Source organism: Mesoplodon mirus (assembly GCF_964341445.2).
Source record: "Mesoplodon mirus genome assembly, chromosome: 9".
Lineage (NCBI taxonomy): Eukaryota > Metazoa > Chordata > Mammalia > Artiodactyla > Ziphiidae > Mesoplodon > Mesoplodon mirus.
Window position 1 is genome coordinate 103661226 of NC_138985.1, and position 20168 is coordinate 103681393.

Here is a 20168-nt window from a genome sequence, read left to right on the forward strand (position 1 = left end):
GACAATTAGCAGTTTTTTCCATAATAGAATATTTTACTTGGTAGAGAACATGGAAAAATAAAGGAGATGATAAAGTCAACTACTTTAAGGAAAATAGAATTTTAACTCCAGGGAAATCAATAAAAATTATATGAAAGAGTAATTGTAATTATACCTGTATGCCTTTGCAGTAAACAATTCTTTATGAAGTCATAATAATATAAACACCACTTTAATTTTCAACTTTCAGAGTCAACTTATAGACACTGCACAACATACTTGATTATGCTCCAAAATGAAATATAAGTGATATCAACCTTGACAATGTAGAAGTAAAATTATAGATGATAAATTTAGTGCATGGAAGGAGGTCAAAGAAACAAAGGAAAGACTTAGGACACCAATATCGTCATGTGATAAAGTTAGCAATGCATTTTTAAAGGATAAAAGAATAAAGGTGAAAGGATGTGTGAGTATTGTTTAGAGGTACAAAAGTAATTAATAGAGACTTTATATAAATAGTGATATAATTATGTAGGAGTATTGGGCTTAATTAGGAGAGGGAGTAAGTGACCTAAGTACTCATCTATTAAGACTCTACCTCATAACCAAGGGGGAGGGGGTTGGGGAGGGATGGAGTGGGAGATTGGGATTAGCAGATGTAAACTTTTATGTATAGAATGGATGAACAACAAGATCCTACTGTGTACCACAGAGAACTATATTCAATATCCTATGATAAACCATAATGGAAAAGAATATTAAAAAAAGAATATATATATATGTGTGTATAACGGAATTTGCTGTACAGAAGAAATTAACACAATGTTGTAAATCAACTATACTTCAATAAAAAAAATTGATAAAAAAGACTCTACCACCACACACTGATTAGCTTCCTCTTCCCAGTGGAGGGTATCCCCGTGTTTAATATGACTGCAGGGTTTTAGGGGAGTTTCTGTGGACTTGGGAGATAGCTAAGAGGATGTCGCTGTGACATGAGTAGATAATATCAAGGTATACACTGGAGGAATAGATGAATGCACACAAGAATGAATCTGTGGTCCTTAATGCAGGAGGATTCTTATTGCTCAAGTAGATGCATCAGGTTAACCCACTGTGATATAATAAACCGTTTGAGCCACCTGTACTCACCAAGTGACCTTCCAATGATCATTTACCTTTTATTTTATTTTTATTTTTAACATCTTTATTGGAGTATACTTGCTTTACAATGGTGTGTTAGTTTCTGCTGTATAACAAAGTGAATCAGCTATACATATACATATATCCCCATATCTCCTCCCTCTTGTGTCTCCCTCCCACCCTCCCTATCCCATCCCTCTAGGTGGTCACAAAGCACCGAGCTGATCTCCCCATGCAATGCAGCTGCTTCCCACTAGCTATCTACTTTACATTTGGTAGTGTACATATGTCCATGCCACTCTCTCACTTCGTCCCAGCTTACCCTTCCCCTTCCCCGTGTCCTCAAGTCCATTCTCTACGTCTGCATTCCTGTCCTGCCCCTAGGTTCTTCAGAACCATTTTTTCTTTTCTTTTTTTAGATTCCATATATATGTGTTAGCATACGGTATTTGTTTTTCTCTTTCTGACTTACTTCACTCTGTATGAAGGACTCTAGGTCCATCCACCTCACTACAGATAACTCAATTTCATTCCTTTTCATGGCTGAGTAATATTCCATCATATATATGTGCTACATCTTCTTTATCCATTCATCTGTCTATGGACACTTAGGTTGCTTCCATGTCCTGGCTGTTGTAAATAGAGCTGCAATGAACATTGTGGTACACGACTCTTTTTGAATTATGGTTTTCTCAGGGTATATGCCCAGTAGTGGGATTGCTGGGTCATAAGGTAGTTCTATTTTTAGTTTTTTAAGGAACCTCCATACTGTTCTCCATACTGGCTGTATCAATTTACATTCCCACCAACAGTGCAGGAGGGTTGCCGTTTCTCCACACCCTCTCCAGCATTTATTATTTGTAGATTTTTTGATGATGGCCATTCTGACTGGTGTGAGGTGATATGTCATTGTAGTTTTTATTTGCATTTCTCTAATGATTAGTGATGTTGAGCATCCTTTCATGTGTTTGTTGGCAATCTGTATATCTTTTTTGGAGAAATGTCTATTTAGGTCTTCTGCCCATTTTTGGATTGGGTTGTTTGTTTGTTTTTTTGCTATTGAGCTGCATGAGCTGCTTGTAAATTGTGGAGATTAATCCTTTGTCAGTTGCTTCATTTGCAAATGTTTTCTCCCATTCTGAGGGTTGTCTTTTCGTCATTTGCCTTCTTATATGCCTTCTCCCAAAGAAAAGGATGTGCGGGCTTAAGAGTATCTCCTCAGAACCTGTGACAATTACATTTTTCATTACTGAATTTTAAATATATAAATTGGCATTCCAATTTAAAGAGCAACCTTTTCTTTGAACCGAATAGACTGAGAGCATGATCCACCTTTTCTACGATGGTACAAGTGTATGAGCCTGGGAAGCTGAGGACTGCAGCTTGGACCATGATGGGCTTGACTAAGGTATGTGGCACCACAGAGAAAACTTTCAGTGGTCAGCACAGCAAATTACCTGGAGATGTCCCTACCTCATTACTTGCCTTCCTCTCATCTACATAATGTTTTTTTAACGGGGTTAGACCTTAGTCTCATAAAACTGGGGAAATCTGGGCTTCGTTGAAGTTGTCTTCTGCCATTGACCAACTGGTCCCTCTGCCTGTGCTTCTTGGACATTTTGTGATTCCCCTCGTGCTTCCTTGTATCCAATGCTTCTTTCAAAAGAGGAGTGTTGTTTTTTCCTCACTCTCACCTGCTCCAGTTCCAAGTGTCCCTCATGTTAGGTTCTCAAGTCCTATTTTCTCATTCTGTGAGCACGTAGGTTCAAATCCTGGCTCTACCACTACCAAGCTATGAGTGTCAAGTGAGGAAAATTATTTAGCAACTTTAGAACTCATTATTTTCATTCGTAAGTGTAATGGGTTGACTTTAAGGAATTATGAGGGCCTCTCATTGTGGGAATTAATGAACTTATGGACTCATGGGTGGACTGAAAATATTCACCTAGACCGACAGTTGCCAATGTAATCAACAAAAGAGATGATTTCATTTTTACATAAATATAATTCGAGTTCAAAAATGATAGTAATTATTTATTTAGTCTAGAGACAATAGTTAATGCTGTGTAATAATTTCCTGTGTTAAGAGCCAAGTGCCCTCCCTCTTCTAAGCCCTGTTGACCAGGGCCACTCCTTTAATGAGAGTCTCATAATCACTCATCATTCCCAGACCTCCTTCACCTATTTGCCTGTGTTTGCTACCCTGCCTTTAGTTGGAAACTGCTCCCAAGGCCTTGGTCTCCGCCCTCTGCTGATGTGGTCAATACCATTTTGCCAGCTCCCTCATTATTTCTTCCCTCCCTCTCTCCCTCCCTTCCTCCTCCCCCACCCTTTCCCTTATTCCCCATCCCTTTCTATCTTTGTTTGGCACACTCAGGCTGTATTTTATCTAGTCATATGCGTCTCAGAGGTTACTGACTTATTTATCTATATTTAGCATATCTTACGAATGCTGCCAATGTCTCACAAGATACTTGCCTCTACACTTAGTTTCTTTACCCTCTTTATTTGTTTTCTTGTCTCTATAACAGATTCTAACATTCTCATAATGTTCGATATGTAACATACATAAATGTTAGATATATGCCCTATGCAAGTAATATGCCATATGCACATTATAAATATTTTTAATTCCTTCTCCTTTGGTTTTTCATTACATTGAAAAATTTGCAGTCTAGACCAGTTGTACAGTACAAGCTTATTTCTTTAATCTTTATCTTTTTATCCTTTACTTTCCTTGGAATCGGGACATTGTTAGGAAGAAATACAGGAGTTCACCTGACCTTGACAAATCTCTGCTATGAAAATACCACAGTTGGGGCTTCTTCTTCTTAATGTTGTTTTTTTTTCTTTCATAATTATAGCTTCATTAAACCTAGAGATAGTGGCCACACCTAGGGCTTTTACAAAACATGCAGAAGCCAACTCTCTTTCTCTCTTGGGTGTGCGTGTGTGTGTATATATACACACACAAAAATCGAGATAGAAGATATCCACTATGTGCTTATGTGGAATTTAGGAAAAAACATACAGTGAAGGTTATACCAAGGAGAAAAAACAAAATTTCTAGGAACATTGTCTGAGGACTACCAGCTGATTTAATGAAGCATAAGATGCAGCCAGAAGTCAGTAGTAGATCTACTCAGGGCTCAGAAAGGGCCTAGGGATATGCACTTTGATAAAGAACCTTCCTCCACTTTTTTTTTTCCTTAAGCTAGAAGTCTCCTAAAAATGTCATTACTTCATTTGATCACAGTGGTAAAAAACAATGGGCATAGTATCTGAGTATGTCTGTGAAGACTTACTCATTAAAATATCTGTCTGTATTGGAAGTATATTTAATTGTAATACCTCTCTACCCATAAAGACATAAATATGACATTTAATATGACCCAATGCTTGATGGAAGCAAAGTGAACATTTAGAGTAACCTAGGCATTTCTGCATTGCTAGGGTGTGGTCTTTGGAGAAGTAAAGCTCCATCCTTCCCTAAGGATTTTGAAAAGTAAGAAGTTAAGGTGAGGTTGTAAAAATCACCATATAGCTTTGTCTGGCGGGCCACTTGAAGATTTTCATGTGCACTCTGAGATAGAAGGAGGAGGATCTGGGGAAATAAAAAAGACACGGTAACGCTGAAGGGAGAGAATTCAGCGGGGAGGGGTCGGGTGATGAGTTCCGCCTCAACATTTGCAACTAGATGTAACCTGTGTCACCTCCCGGTCAAGAAGCTTAATAGGCAGATGTACTTCATCTATGATCTCTTTTCTTTTTACTGACTTGATATAAATGAGTAGAAGGATCTTGGAAATCACATTTTTTAAAAGGCAGATGAGAAAAATAACAACTCCATGGTCTCTGAAATATTCCTTTGAGAGGTAATTGCCATCAACCAGGAATACCCATTTAGGACTTTAATGGGTATTTTAGAGTTTGCTTGTTATAGCCATGAATGTTACCCTGGTATCCTCTGGTGGTTTATGAAATCAGAGATTGTTCATGTGGATGCAACAGTCCAAGGATCAGAGAAGGCAGCTATCTGATGTTTAGCAGATACAACAGTGGTTTGGGTGGGACATACTTGAAAACTAACATGTGAGCCACTGTTCCAGAGTTCTTCCCATTATGTGTATGTCGCAGGGAAGGCAGGAAAAGAAAGCACTGAATAACCCAAAACATGGCTGCCTCGGTCCTTGCTTCCATCGCTGGTCATGAAGTCTAAGTGAACAGTCATTGCACCCTTCTTATACGCACTCCACCCTGCACCAAATTCCATTTTCCCTTTACCCTCCACCAGCATCTTAACAAGACAGAGTTCTTTTTTGGTTGGATGAATCACACCTTCATTCCCAGAGGATATGAGCCTGTGGGGTCCTGGCTTCACTGGGGTGCTGCAGTTTTCATTATCTAGGAATACTGGACAGAGGAACACTACAAGGCATCCCAGGGGATGCTCTGGGTTCTAGGCACGGTCCTGCTCGGCACCATTATGCAACAGCTCCCAGAATTCCCTTTGGTCATAGGGATCATTCGCTCAAGTTAACATAGGGACAACTTTATGAATATATGTCAAAAACACGTACCCATTATTGCTAAACTTTTCCCCACATGCTTTTCATCTTTTTTATGTGTTTGGTTTTTTTTGAGGGGGGGCTACTTTTTTGCAGCTTTTCTCCTGAAATTTTCATCTAAGTAATAGTTTTTTACTTCCAGTGACTCTCTCGTTGGTTTTTTCATTTTATCCTTTTGTTAATCAGTGAATACAATATATCCTCAAACTTTTCTGAAAAGAAAAAGGAGACTTAGAATTCAGTTAAGATCCCTGTCTTTGCCCTTGATGAAAGAAAATTTCACATATTAAGGTATGGGGAAGTCATTCTGGCTTATACATAATTTGGCTTGAACATCATGCTAACTAAAACAGCCTGTCTTATGGCCTGTCAAACATACATTGTACATCTGCTTTAACCATTATAGGAAAGAGTGTCGCTCATCCAGTTATACAAAGCATTAAGTTGCAGTTCACTGCAGTCACCCACAACAGTGTGCCTTGAGGGGCATTCAGGCTGGGAAAAACAGAATGAAGCATTCTATTCTTTGGATTTACAGGCTCTGGCTCCTACAATGTTAAGATGCATATCTAAGGAAGAATCTCAGTGACCTCAGATCCTTGCATCTTCCCATACAAAGAAAAACGCTAAAATCATTAACTTGAAGAAGAAAGCATGATTTCCTTTTACAGCTCTTTTTTTTCCTTTGTATCCTGAAATTTCCATCTAATTGCTATTTAAAAAATAATTAAATACAAACCCTTAAACACTCACCCCTTTATTATGTAAAGCAATTCAGCCCTGCCCATGTCTCTATACTCAAATTTACATGTGCAGATAATAGCCAAAAAAAAAAAAAAAAAAAGTGACAGCCCACCTGATTTAAGCCCTGGATATAGGGGGCAGCTTGGGAGCAACCTGCTATATTTGAGCATGCATGTTGCAATTGCTCTTACCCCAGATAGCTTACCAATACGTTTCCTCCAAACACAGCACAACAAAACAGCTTTCCCTAAGGAGAATTTTCAAACCAGCTGCTAAGAGGAAAAAAACCCCAAACATTCTCTGTCATGTTATACTAACTTCTACTGCTTGAATGTTGTTCTCTGCCAACCAATTTCTTAGCAGCCTTTTTTGGAAACTATTCAATGGCATTTAACAGATGGAAAAACCCTAGATCACAGAGAAAGACACACAGCAGAAGCATACACAAACTTATCAGAATCCCAACAAAAACAGTCTCAATCATTTATTTACAAAGACATGAACTTGTTTCTATTTGGAAAAATAGACTAAGCTACATAACTGGAGAATACACTTATTAATAACAAAGCAGATTAGGAAGGAATAGGCACATAGTAAAATAACTTCAATATAGTTAACGTGAACTAGAGAAATTTCCCATTGTAAGTAGCACTGAATCTACCAGCCTCACCACCACTATCATTACTACTAAAAGAAGAAAACGCATTTGACTAGAAGGAGAATTGGTTTTTAAATATGCTTACAGAATAAATTTTGTCAATATTCTGCCAGGTATTCAGAATCTAAATCATTCACCAAAGAAGCTATTCTAAAATCTTAAACTTTCTAGTCAAATGAGAAAAGAAAAGTAAAAACAGGAGCAAACCTCAATTTTTTGTTGTTCATCCCTTGAACTATTAATAATTGCAAAAAAATTTATTGCGAATTATTAGGCATATAAGTCCATCATATTTCTCACTCTGTTAATTTATTTGAAGCCTGTTACAAGACATGTAGATTCTCAGAGGAAACTTTGTTTACTTACCACGATTATCAGTCTTCAGGTGAATCCCCTAAAATCAGAATGTGTTGCCGTGTCCCTTCCGAATCCCTTAATCCCTACCAAATTCCGATGAAAGAAAATGATGGCTCTTGGAGACCATTAGGAATAAGTATCCCTTCTACGATAATTTGATCATGGATAATTATGTGATGTAACAACAGAATAATTAGACTTCTTTCTCTCTCTGCATTTGCGTGTGGCATAGTCATGCCACATTTGCTAAATTATATTTTTTAATGACCTATTAAAATTAGTCAGCTCTACAAATGTCATGGCTAGGAAAGGTTTAGATAATTATGATGCATGTAGTACTCAAGATTGTATTTTAGTTTCCTTCCTTAATACTGGAAAAATTAATTCAATAAAAACTTTTATACCAAATTAGTTCAATGGGCTAGACACTGCTGGGAGATAAGTTAGCAAACGTGACATGGAAATCATTATGGATCACACAGTCCTGGAGAAGAGAAAGACATTCCTCAAAAACTACACAAATAAATACATATTTACAAAGTAGGATAAAAGTGATGAAAGAAAAAGCATGGTCTTCTGTGAGTGAGTATAATAGGATTTCAGAAGTTTTCCCTGAAACAGCCATCTGTGAGCTGAGATTCTTTTATTGTTATAAAATATACATAACTTCACATTTATCATTTTAACCACAATTCAGTGGCATTAAATACATTCACCATGCTGTGTAAACATCAGCACTATCTATATCCAAAACTTTTCATCTTCCCCAACAAAAATCTGTACATATTAAGCAATAATTCTTCCTCCCTCCCTCCCAGCCCCTGCCAGCCTTTATTCTATTTTCTGTCTCTGTGGATTTGCCACTTCTAGATACCTCATAAAACTGGAATTGTACAATATTTGTCCTTCTATATCTGGCTTATTTCCCTAACCATAATATTTTCAAGGTCCATCCTGGTAGCATATGTCATAGTGTCATTCCCTTTTCTGGTTGAATAACATTTCATCATATGTATATACTACCTTTTGTTTATCTGTTCATCTGTTCACTTGGATTGTTCCTACCTTTTGGCTATTGTGAATAATGCTGCTATGAACATCTGTTCTAGTTCCTGCTTTCAATTCTTTTGTGTATATACATAGGAGTGAAATTGCTGGGTTGTGTGGTAGTTCTACGTGTAACTTTTTAGAAAACCGCCAAACTATTTTCCATAGCTGCTGCATCATTTTTACATTCCCACCAGCAGTACACAAGAGGTCCAATTTCTCCACATCCTCACCAGCACTTATTTTCCATTTTTTAAATTATAGCCATTTTAGTAAATATTAAGTGGTATCTCGTGATTTTGATTAGCATTTCCCTAATGATGAATGATGTTGAGTATCTTTTCATGTGCTTATTGGACATTTGTATATATTCTTTGGATAAATGTCTATTCAAATCCTTTGCCCATTTTTGAATTGGGCTGTTGGGTTTTTTTTTGTTTGTTTTTGAGTTTTAGGAGTCCTTTACATATTCTGGATATTAAATGGATACCAGATATTTAATTTGCAAATATTTTCTTCCATTCTTTACATTATCATTTTGGTTTCTTGATATTATCCCTTTATATACAAAAGTTCTTAATTTTGATGAAGTCCAGTTTATCTTTGTGTGTGTGTACCTGGCTTTTGGTGTCATGTCCATGAAATCGTTGCCAAATCCAAAGTCACAAAGATTTTCCCCAATGTTTTCTTTTAAGAGTTTTATAGTTTTAGCTCTTAAGTTTAGTTCTTTGATTCACTTTAATTTTCATATATAATGTAAGGTAAGGGTCCACCTTCAGTCTTTGGCCAGTTTTCCCAGTGCCATTTGTTGAACAGATTGTCCTTTCCTCTTTCAAGGATCTTAGCACACTCCTCAAAAATCAATTGACCATATATGTGAGGGTTTATTTCTGGGCTTTCAGCTGAGATTTTTAAGAATAAATAGGAGTTACCTAGATGACAAAAGAGAGAAAAATCCCTCTAAGTAGAACAATTAGTTTGAGCAACAGTAAGTATTGCCTTTCTTTTCAAGGAATGTAGCATTGATATCTCATTTTTCTATTCCTCTTACACATACTGCATTAAAGTAATCTGGTTTTCTAACATCTCTTCGGGTGGATACTTTGAGTTATTTACTTTACTCTGGGAGAGTCTCCAGCAGGATAATACAGGGTAGCACTAAATCTACTCTCCTTCTTCACCTTGTAACCAAAGTGATACATAAATATGCCATTTGTTTTTCTTCTAGTATCCAACAGGTAGTGGTGATTCAGAAAAGCACAACTCAGAAGACAAAACATTAATTCTCATAAAAAGTACAGAACAAAATTATAAGGAGAAAGAACCTAATTATCTAACAATTAGTAAAGCCCACCTTGCCCATAATAAAATTAGTAATTACATTAATATGAACAGCAGTGTTAGAAAAGCTCCTTCTAGGCAATTAAAAAATTTGTTGGAGGGAAGAAAGGGGAAGTTGGTGTTGTTGTAGGGATTTAATGAGCATTAACATGGGAAATTTCTGTAATTTCCACTAGTTTTATTTAACATTCTACATTATCTGTCAAATGTCTCTACTTCATTCATCTATTTTGAATGAAATGAATAAATATAATCCAGTTAAGAAATGTACTCTATTTTCCAACATGGAAATAAACAATTTCATGTTTTCATTTAAACTGATTAAAGTCTTTAAGCCTATATTTTTGTTGAATTTGAATGTGACTATCCCATGATTTTTTTTAATCATCTCCCTCTTTCACACTGCATCCTGTTGGGTTTATAATAAATAAAAAGTGAGCTCAGTTCTAAACTTTATCCTTTTTCATGATTGCTGCTTTAGCTACACAAAGACTCCGATGAAGCTTTTGAAATTATTGCTTGTAAGCGCCTAATCAATTTTGCAAACAAATTAGCATCTTTTCGCATCTCTCCTTGGGCTGTGAAGGTGCAGGGAAAGAGAGGGGTAGAAGAGAGGTAGGCAATGGGAAGGATAGCAATGTTCTCCTTCCCTGTGTGTGTGTGTGTGTGTGTGTGTGTGAGAGAGAGAGAGAGAGAGTGTGTGTATTTAAACTCCATGGTTTAAATATTTCAAAATTATATGTTTAATTTTAACAGTATTATTTTGTACTGTTACTGATGGTTCCATTTTTATTTGAGAAATTAAAGGGTCAAGTGCCCCCCTAATACCATCTCATTTATATAAATATTTCCAGAAATGCAAAAGACAACAATTCATTATTTAAGTATATTACAAAATGTGAAAGAGACTTTTTGTTACTTGCTACCTGAAGAAATCTCACAACATACTTATTCCACTGACTTACCATGGAATTTGTTCTAGAATATTATGCTTATTAGGACAGTGTACTTGGTTTGATATCTGTCACTTTAATTATGTTTTCCACATTTTAATCCTTCCTTGTTATCTTTTGTATATTTTGCCTTTGCATGAATGAACTATATCCATTTACTTTTATCTTTTATCTATGGTTTGTAAGGTTAACACCTTATTTTAAAGATAATCTTACATGATTATCTTAAAACATTAGAAGTCTTTTTACCTAATTATGCCAAAAGTAAAGATTGACTTCCTTTGGTGATGTCAAGGAAGTTAACACTGATGACATCCCCATCTTTGCTATTTCCCTTTCATACTTTGGATTATACTAATCTGGAGTTTAAAATCTCCTTTCCAAAAAACTTTCTTTTATATTTACATTGAATATTTTACTTTTGTTCCCATAATTACTCTCAATTACTTAATGTTCCTCTTTTTATTGCTTAGTGATTTGCAGGTTTGTATTTTGTTTTGTATTTTATTTATCCTACAACTTTAGTTTCAGTGATAATAACCACTTTTTCTCAATCACAGCTTTCATAATGAAGAATGAAGTTGCTTATTCATCTCTTAATTGTTCAGAGTACATTTGCAGTGTGTCTTGCTGGAAAACAGACTTGAGTAGTATATGTTCCAAGAATTTGCAGATCTGAGAATGACCTTATCTTGCCTCTTGAAAAGAATAGGTCCTGAGCTGGGAATATAGTATTTAAGTCTATATTCAATAGAGAAGTATGAAGCTGCAGGTAACAAAAATCACAATTACAGGTTTTTGGTTTTTTTTTTCATGTAACAAGCAGTATATGTGGTTGCTGGCTTTGGCTCAGCTGCCAATATGGCTGCTGCAGCTCCAGCCACCATGTCTGTGGTACCAGAATAATGGTCCCCAAAGATATCCACATCCTAATCCTTGAAATCTATTATGTGAGTGCACATGGCAGTGGGGAATTAAGATTGAATATAGAATTAAGGTTGCTAATTACCTGACCTGGAGATGGAGAGAATTATCCTGGATTATCTGGGTGGATCCAATATAATCACACAAGTGATTATAAGTAGAAAAGGGAGAGAGAAGAGAGTCAGTGCGAAGAACTCAGCCCAACATTGCTGGCTTTAAAGATAGAGAAATTCATGAGTGAAGGAATGCAATGGCCTCTGGACGTTGCACTAGAGACGTCAAGGAAACAGTGCCTCCAGAGGGAACACAGACCTGCTTACATCTTGATTTTTTTTTCTTTTTTTTTTAGCCCAGCTAGACCTATTTCAGACTTCTGACCTCCAGAACTGTAAAATAATACCTTTGTGTTGTTTTTAGCTGCTAAGTTTTTTGTGGCATTTGGTAGGAAACCAGTACAATGTCCAAGGGATGATTTCAAAGCAAGACAGATGAGAAAGGGCCATATCAGCCAAATCTGTGCCCTTTTATCAGAAATCCAAAAGCTTTCTCAGAAGTGCCCCAAGCAGAATTCTATTTCCTTTCATGAAGCAGAATGAGGTTTGGGTACCCACTCCTAACTGTAAGAAAGACTAGGAGGGCAATTATTTAAGCTTCTCAGCCTCAACATTTCAGGTAGCTAACGAGAAGAGCTGGGAATGGCTTTTTAGAAGCTGATCAATAGTGTTTTATCCTTTTCTTCTGAGCACTCTGAAGGTATTATTCTACAGCTATGGACCTTCTCATTAATCAATGCCCCAGAAAAGAAATATGAACACATCTTGACTTTGACTCTTGTTAAAAATGAACTGTGTGTGTGTGTGTATAAATTTATAAGGTACTCACTGGAAAACTTTTACCAGAATATATCTTGGTATTGATTTCTGCCTATCAGTTTTGCTAAATTGTGAGTTTCATGAGTTTTTTTTTTAAGTTAATTCAACTATGTAATAAATATTCATTAAGTACTTATTAGCATGTGGACTTCCCTGGCACTGCAGTGGTTAAGAATCTGCCTGCCAGTGCAGGGGACACGGGTTTGAGCCCTGGTCCGGGAAGATCCCACATGCTGCGGAGCAGCTAAACCCATGTGCCACAACTACTGAGCCTGAGCTCTAGAGCCTGAGAGCCACAATGAATGAGCCCACGTGCTATAACTACTGAAGCCCGCACACCTAGAGCCCATGCTCCACAACAAGCGAAGACACCGCAATGAGAAGACCGCGCACCGCAATGAAGAGTAGCCCCCGCTAGCCACAACCAGAGAAAAGCCCGCGCACAGCAACGAAGACCCAACACAGCCAAAAATAAAATAAATGAATTTATTTTTTTAAAAAAAGTACTTAGCCTGTGCCAGATACTGAAATAAATTTCGTTAATTATTTTTCTTCTCTTGTGTTTTTAATCTGTCTTCTCATTCTGGTATTACTGTCACTTTAAGGTTAGAGTTCCCCTTTTGTATTTTTCAGATGTTTTATCTTCTCTGTTATTTAAAAAATAATCTATTTACATCTCACATGGAATGTCTTCCCAGGTTCATGTTATATTTCACTGGTTTGTTTTTCCTGGAGTCTTAAGTCAATTTTTTTCTTTCTGCATGACTGAGATTTTATTTTGGCTATTGTGCTTTTCTCTTTTTTTTCACACTCCCTTTCCATCCCAACCTTTAAAAATAGTCTCCGTATCTGCTTTTAACTCACTAAGAATATAAAGTGAAAACCTTTTCTTTAAACTCTTACATCATTACTCCTTTTTCACTTTGCCTCAGGTTTTTAAAAGATCTCGAGTTTTGTTGTTGTTTACTAATTATTAATACCGACTTGCTCCTTTTGTTACTGGTGCTTAAAGGTCTAATGGGATAGACTCCAGAATCCCATATGAACGGAGAGAGACAACTATTGTCTAAGACAAGGGAACATCCAGCAGCCCGAGAACTAGGAAATGCTCCAGCCACATCTAGGGCTAGTGGCAGATCTTGCAGCGATGCAGGTCACCCTTCCTATTTTTGGGGGGGTGGGATGTGGATGTTTTCAGAGAACACGGTCTGGGACCAGAGCTAGAGGACAAGACTGCATGTGACTGGAAGAGCAGACCATGGGATCATCTGCTCTGTGTTGTAGATCATTGCACCCTGTCTGGATCCAAAGGGAGAAGACACAGCATAGACAAGGCAAGGGGCAGAGTGGCGTGGCACACTTGTCAACCCTGTCCCGCACGTGGGGATTGCCCAGAATCTTTTTTTTTTTTGCGGTACGCGGGCCTCTCACTGTTGTGGCCTCTCCCATTGCGGAGTACAGGCTCCAGACGTGCAGGCTCAGCGGCCATGGCTCACGGGCCCAGCTGCTCCGCGGCATGTAGGATCTTCCCGGACCGGGGCACGAACCCGTGTCCCCTGCATCGGTAGGCGGACTCTCAACCACTGTGCCACCAGGGAAGCCCCCAAGCTCTTATTAAAATCTGGAATGTTTTCAACTCTTCTGGTTTATATGAGTAACTGCAGAGAATTTTTCTTTTGAGATGGTGTCATAGTTATTCTAGTACAAGGAGGCACCTAGCATTCCATTCACTCCATTAACTTCCTAGGAATCATCTTTGAACTTTAAAAATATGTGTTAAAGATGATGGCCTGGAGGGGTGGGCTGCAAGGATGTCTTATGAAAAGCCTCCGTCTTCATAGATTGCAGGAAAAGTAGGTAATTGTGATCATCTCAGCTCATTTGCAGTGGAGGCTGCTGGTTGCTTGTGTAACATTCTTTCCCTTCTGCTCTCTCACTAACAGATCTTTAATTTTATTGGGTGCACCTGTACTCTCTGGCCAATAATATACAAGGAGAAATCACTGGGTAAAGCCCCCAGGAAGGATCTTTAAAGAGTCTTAACTCAGCTGAAACTATGCCCTTTATTCTGTGCCCATCTTCTATTTCTTGACTGAAACTAATAGACCTTATAATTGGAGCTCTGGCTGATGGGCCGACAACCTGAGAACAAGGCTTCACCCCAAAGGTGGAGGGGCAGAAACCTAAGTCTTGTTGACCTGGGGCTGCCATAGAATCCCTGAATTCCTCGATTTGTCCCTTACGTGCAGCTGACATCAATCTCTGAGTAAACATCCTATCAGGAGAGAAGAGCCTTTCTCTTTCTCTGTGAACTAATACCTCTGAATGTCTTTTTATTATCGTTCGGTTAAAGTAATGCAAAAGTGTAAGACTCTGATGGGTAAACTTTGAAGATCACTCACATCCAATGAGCATTCAGGTTATCAGTCAGCACTGGTGTACAAATCAGCTGCAAACTAGGTTTGTCGTTCAAACAAACCAGTCCTGTAGGTTTACTCTAGAAGTTTCTAAACAGAAAAAAAAAAAAAAAATTGGGCGTTTGACACTTTTATAGGCCAAAATGTTTGGAGACCGGACTCCAGCTTTTGGGAAGACTGCCCCTAGAGGCCACGGAGCCTGGAGACAGTTCAGGGACATGCCAGGGACCCTGTGAGCTTGTGCATCTGGAGCTATAACTCATGTCTTGGAATAAGAGATCTGGGGACTCAGCAAGTTGCTTTATTGCTTTTTACTAGAATTCTTATCACTGAAATTACTTATAAAGCTCTTTGTTTATAATAACATTAGCTTGCATTAGCCATTCTAAAGGGAAATAAAAAAGAAGAAAATTGCACATCCTTGGGGAGTGACAGATGCTGAAGAGAGAAAAACCCAAGAAGGAGGCAAAAACAGAAAAACAAAACAAAACAAAACCAGAACAGGTCAAAAAACCATCTCAAATCACCTGGAGTTTTCTACTCAGGATCTTCTTTTGGCTCCAAATTTACATTGTAGATGGTTGTCCCAACATAATGACTTCTGTGAGCTACAGACTTTATTAGGTCCTGCTCTTCAGCACAGAGCAAATTTAAATACTATGATTTTTTAATTCACTTATTCTAAAACACTTCTAAGCACCTAATGTGTGCCAGGCACTGAACAAATTTTAGAAAGGATTTATGTCCAACTTTAAGAAGGAACTTATTACTTTGTTTTCTAATAGCTGCAGATGGCAGCATTGCTTAACAATGCATTCTGTACTATCCACCTGCTTTTAAAATTTAGTTTGATAACACATAGGAGATTATGATACAGGGTAAATTGTCATCACAAATTTAAACCTCTTTGCCTCCAGGGTACAAGGGAGCTTTCTTTGAAGACTGGATCCCTCTCAAATATTAACAAAAGAAAAAAAAACTAATTACATAAGCCTCAGACAACAAAAACTTAATTTCATATTATAGGCACCTAATGGGTGGTATAAAAAATGAGCTATGTCAGACAATAGAAAGGAAGAGATATTTTTTGCTATAATGTCAATATATGATGAATTGCAAATTTCTATTAGAACTTCTGGGTTTTATAAAGTTACTTCTATGTTTTGGTTTGATTGATACTTTTATTTTTAACATAATTTAATCATATGCTTTTTTAAAAAGTTTCCAATATACCCCTAGCTCTCTGACAATCAAATTATTACTATATCTAGGATCATGAGTTATATAATATTGCATATAAAGCCAGGTTTCTCCGCAAAAGTCTTTCAAGGTCTTGGGGAGAACTGATTTGGAAATGAAGGCAATTCTCTACCACTGAGTTTCAGGGCAAAGAGAAGAAACAGATCAACTCACCAATGTGAGTGGATTTATTATTTGGATGTCCAAATGCAGAATCCCTCAACAGCATTAGGCTTATTAATTGACTCAGATATTGAGTAAACAAGCCCCTCGCCCAGTGGGGACTAGTTCAGTTGCCTTTGTCTTTCTTTATATCACTCATTCAGCCAATTCATTAAAGCCTGTTTCTCCCAGGTGCCTCCTAATGAGTTTCATGGTTCTGTTTATTGTACTTGTTGGCTCATAGACCTCTTTCGCAATTTTCCTGGATTTCTGAATGCTCCTTAAGTACCAGTTTTGACCAGCCCATTTGCAGCTAGTGCTTTAATAAAGGTGTCGTGAATAAATGAAGAACGTAGGAGAAGGATGTGGTACAGGGTAATATGGGGAGCTGCGGGTGGGGGAATAAGCCAGAGTCCCCCTGCTACTTGTGTTCTTTGAAAGAGCCAGCAGGTGGTAGCAACACTTCGCAGCAAGGCCTCAGCTCAGTGCTGTTAGGACCGGAACAATAGAAAACCCAATCCTGTCCCTGGTTTGAGAGGAGGCTACGGGTGGGCAGAAACCTTTTTTCCTCGCGGCGCCCCCTCCGTTCCTCAACCGTTCCAGGCACCCGCTGCGAGTACCTTCCACCGCCTCTCATCCGTGTGGGGAATTTCTCTCTGGGGAGCGGGCGAGGCAAGAGGCACCCAGAGGTGCAGCTACTTGCCCGGCAGTGTAAGTTCCTGGCACCGACCTCAGGACTTCCCCTTTGAGACCCAGGCTTCCCTGCCCTTCCGAGAGGATGGAGGGAGGGCGGGTGGAGTCAGAAGCCCCAGCTGAGCAAGATCCTGGGTCACCAACGCGGAGAAGAGCTGAAGGCTAGATCAGAGCCCCTTTCGTACCCTGACTGCCTATCCACCCCCAGCCCACCTCCGCACCCTCTAAATTCTCAGTTTGTCTTTCCCTCCACCCCTTCTCCTTCCTTCTCTTTTTTCTCAGCTCACGCCCACCTTAGTTCAAATCTGAGTGGGAACTAAAACAGCGGGTTTAGTTCCTGGAGTTGAAGCAGAAAAGCAGGGGAGGCGAGGGGGCGCGGGTGCCCCTGCCCTGCCCTGGGTACCAGTGGCGCAGCTCTCCGAGCGCCGGAGCCCGCACCCGCCCCGGGGGCTTTAAACGGAGCTCCCGGCCGCCCGGCGGGCCGCCTCCCCCAGCCCGGCCCGCGCGCCGTCCTCCGAGCCCACGTCCCCTGGCCCGGCGGACGGGCAGGCCCCGAGCGGGCGCCGCGCACTCGCCGCCGAGGCCGAGAGGGCGGGCTGGGTTCCCCGGAAGAGGGGAGAGGGAGGGCGGCCGAAGGGGCCGGAGAGGGGGCGGGCCGGGCGGGGAGGGACGCGGAGGGGGCGGGCCGGGCTGCGCTCGCTCCAGCCGCCGCTCGGGAGCAGAGCAACGGGCGGCGGGACCCGCGACCCAGCGTGGCGCCGGCGAGCGCGACGCGGGCCCCTCACGGTCCCCGGCGCCCCCACTCCGGAGCAGCCCCTGCCGCCGCGCGGACCCGCGCCGCGGAGAAGGTTGGTCCCTGCACCCGAGCGGAGAGGCGGGCGGCCCCGGTGAGCGCCCGGAGCCCCGGCTCCAGCGCGGGGCCTCGCGGGCGCAGACCTGCTGAGCCTGCGGCCGGCGCGAAGGTGAGCCCGGGGGTCGCAGGCGGCGTGGGGGGCCGGGGGCCTGCGTGCCTGGGGACAGGAATTCGGGTTTGCAGAAGTAAAGGGGCCCTCCAGACAGGGCCTCTGCAGATCCGGGGGTCCTCGTGGGGGAGTGCTGAGTCTCCGTCCCCAAAGCGTGAGCGGGGTTCGGGAAGGGTGCGGACCCGGCCAGCCTGGCTCCCACCCCACCCCCGCCTGTGACCAGCAGTCAGTGACACCCCGTTAAGCCTGCTGCTGCGATCCCCCACGGTGTTTCCGGAGACACTCGGTTGGCTCTGATATAGGGGTTCCTGATCTAGGGGTCCTGGTAGAGGCCGGGCTCCCAGCCTGCTGAAGAGGATTGCCCACCCCTCCGACTCCAGTGGCATGTCTCCAATCCCGGCGGAGCTGGGAGGGGCAGGGAGGTGGATCGCACACCTGCCCCCAGCTCCCCACAGCCTATCCTGCTCCCGCGGCCCCATCACCACCCAGAAGCCCTGGAGTGGAGGGAAGGCTTGGTTCCTGGTCCGCAGCCCTGACCCCCAAATTACAGCCAAAGTCTACTGCTTGCTGCTGCTCCAGCTCCACCCCCTCGCTTTACATCTGGGTGCGTGGCCCTGCCTGCCCGACACCCCGACCCACCAGTCTTCGCTGTCTGGCACCCTCTCTCCTCCCATCCCTGGGGGAGCTGGCAGGGGCCCAGCATAGCCAATGTTGTAATGTCCCTGGCAGTGCCCAGGGAGAGAAGTGGCTGAGCCTGTTCCCAGTCAGTTAACCCCGGGCCCTGTGCCCGCCCAGGGAACTTGACTCAGGCTCTAGAAGGAGAGATGCCCGTTTAGTGGGAAAGCAGCTGTGGGAAGCTGGCAGTCCAGGGAAGCTGCCCAAGTGATGGGCACTGGGGCTCTGAGACTTGCCAGGTGCTGTTCAGAGGGGCCGTTTGGCTCTTTCAGGGCAATGCACATTTTTTATTGCAGGAAGATTAGGGTGCGGGCTCCTATGTACGTACCTGCCTAGTGACCTGGGGAAGAGGACTCCTTTAGAGTCTGTCGGTTCCTTCAGGGCGCAAGAAGATGGCAGGCAAGGGCCGCTCTGTCATCAGAATGCCAGGGAGCAACAGGCAATGATGGGCTGAGCGGAGGAAGGGCAGGACCATCCCTCCTCCGGGCAGGGCCAGATGCTCTCCCAGCGGATCACCATCTCCAGAGCTGGGCCCTTGGCCTTGTGTCCCCACCAGGTGGAATGGGGATGCTGGGGTTTGGGGGGCTTTGAGCCTGAGGTTTCCCTTTCTCTACTTCCCTGCGTACCTTCCTCTTCCAGCCCAGGTGTTTCCACAGGAACAACTCCCGGGGCAGAGAGAGGTTGACAAGGCAACTAGGGGTGGAGTAGGGACAGACCCAGGGTGAGGGGGAAGAGCTCATGGGCATATGCCAGCAGCGTGAGGACCACTCGGGATCTGCAGGGATGTGCCTGCTGCCACACACACACACACACACACCGCATACTCTCCTGCTCCACAGCCATCTCACCTTATATACACTCTCCCTTACACACTCTCACCCTTGCTCTCACGGGCACCGGTCCTGGCACTCATGGGCTTTCTTCCACCATCTTCCACTTACTCATCTCTCCTGTATATGCACCAACGGCCCCAACACCCTCCCTTATGCCCTTTACCAGGGCCATGCATGTCCCCCCATCATGCACAGCCAGAGTGGCTCATTCTAAGTGGCTGTCTGGCTAGACCCAGACGCTGCCTGCATCTTAAAAGCCTCCCCCAGCTCCACAGCCAGCCGGGGAGTGGGAGGCACATTTGTCTGCCTCTGCGTGCTCTGGGGGACATTCTCCGGGGCTGGAGGCCTCCAGGGACACGGCACTGTCCTCTGCTAGGACAGTGTGCTAGCCAGTGTGTCCTAGCCAATCCACGTTGGCTTCTCCAGCCAGGGCTGCAGGGGCTAGAAGCGCCGGAGGAAAGCTACCTCTCACTGTCTGCTCTGGATGCCTCCTTAAAGGCCGCTGGGATCCTTTTCAGGGCGGGTGGTCAGATCTCAAAGAGACCTCCTGAGACCAAGGTAGAGATTAAGAGGTAGAGGCTGCAGCGTTAAGCTGAGC

At 42.0% G+C, this 20168-nt stretch overlaps 1 protein-coding gene across 2 annotated transcripts in view; it reads left to right on the top strand.

Annotated features, from left to right (window-relative positions):
* Positions 1-2446: 2446 nt before the first annotated feature.
* EPHB6 (EPH receptor B6) overlaps positions 2447-20168 on the top strand; it is a 32941-nt gene continuing 15219 nt past the window's right edge. For both annotated transcript variants that reach the window (XM_082631856.1, XM_082631857.1), the window contains exon 1: positions 2447-2533. The gene's annotated coding sequence lies outside the window, so the exon portion shown is untranslated. The remainder of the gene's footprint in view (positions 2534-20168) is intronic.